Here is a 1,653-nt window from a genome sequence, read left to right on the forward strand (position 1 = left end):
TAATTTACCTGTTCCAGCTACGAACAGACGTATCAATTATATTAATGTATTAATTACAAATATTTATATTGTTACTATTGGTATACACTTGGTTCGCGACGGAACTAAAAAGCGCCTATGTAGTGTAGAACTGTATCTCATGCCTTAATGGCTTTATTGTTCAACTCTTCTTGTATCTTGAAATTTCAGAAAGTCTCAGAAGGTTAGCGTGAAATAGTATAGCAACAAAATGACCATAATCCTGGGTTCGAATCCCGGGTGTTCTTTGTGAGTGTTCCTTAATCAATATAATCAACCATCCTCATCTTTGTCGATTAGCCAAAACTGACAGATATGCAAGATGAAATACTAAATCAATCAATCGAGTGACTATAATTGGGCATTGGTGCGAAATTTTATATGTGGGGGAGGGAGTGACGGAGTCGAGAACTTTTGAGAACTTTTACGGTTTTTCTCTGTGCGGGTGTATGTTATTAATCCATATTCGGACAGTGGGATCCATGAGTATTACCATGCAAATTGTCCATGACTATTTTCATTAATTTTTCTCTTATATCCTAGTACTTACAAAGTACTAATATTCCTCCTTATATACGAAAGTCATGTGGATTTTAAAAATGTTGATATTGTTAAGCAGGCAATAATAGTTCGTATAATTAGTATAATTCCTATAGATAATGGATGCTTCATTTGTAATATTATGAGTGATATTAGTAATATAATAGTACAGTAATTAATATTAACTGAACTTTAATATCAAGGGGTAGTTTAATTAGAATAGCTATTAGCTTTTGGAGTTACTGGTGATGTTATTATATCTCCCTTGTTTTTAGAATTATTAAGTTGTTGGTGATTTACAAGACCACTCTTTTTCTTAAACTATAAAAACTTATGGTAATAGTATTATTTATATTAATATATATTATTATATATTAATATATATTTTATTTATTAGATTTTTGTGTTTTATTTCTCAACGTAGGCATTTACAGAGCATTTCCTGACATTCGCTACGAGACTCGGCGGCAAGCGGCCCGGCATCAACGCTTGTCTTTCCCGGTGAACGGGTCGGCGACGGTCGCACACTACAGTCTGTTTTTTTCGCTCTCCCTGCCTTCGCTCTCTTTCCCTTTCTGTTGACGTTGCTGACTGACGCGAGTATAATCCTCCCTCGGAAGTTGCGTTGTGTCGTGTCCGTGTGTTGAAGAAGAAATTTGAGTTGCTGTTTTAAGTCCACTTTATGCACAGTAAGGCTAATCGGGACTGGACCTACAGTTTAAAGTGGGATCCGAACCACTTGTGCCTCCACCGGGTATCGAACCCGGGACCCCTTGCTTACAAGGCAATGACGCTACCACTGCGCCATGGGGGAGGCCCTGTGTGTTGAAGATTGTGGCTTAATATGACACCACTAAAGTTTACATTACACCAAAGGATTTATCGTATCGAGTCTTACTTCGGAAAGAGGAATTGTGGATAGTGTTGCCCACGAGACGAGACTTTGGCCTGTCTCGTCTCGTGGAGTCTCGTGGAAATGCTGTCTCGTCTCGAAAATATTCGTTTGTCTTATGGCATATGGTCAATCTCGTCTCGTCTCGAATTTTTAAAAGCCTGTCCCGTCTCGTCCCGTGGGCAACACTAATTGTGGAGAAG

General features: G+C 38.4%; 1 non-coding gene across 1 annotated transcript; it reads right to left on the minus strand.

Annotated features, from left to right (window-relative positions):
- Window positions 1-1,300: 1,300 nt before the first annotated feature.
- On the minus strand, window positions 1,301-1,375 carry TRNAT-UGU (transfer RNA threonine (anticodon UGU)). Its single transcript has one exon. It is a non-coding gene; the product is annotated as a tRNA-Thr (tRNA).
- Window positions 1,376-1,653: the final 278 nt, after the last annotated feature.

The sequence above is a fragment of the Lepisma saccharinum genome, chromosome 17 (genome assembly GCF_977018435.1).
Source record: "Lepisma saccharinum chromosome 17, izLepSacc3.1, whole genome shotgun sequence".
Taxonomy (NCBI): domain Eukaryota; kingdom Metazoa; phylum Arthropoda; class Insecta; order Zygentoma; family Lepismatidae; genus Lepisma; species Lepisma saccharinum.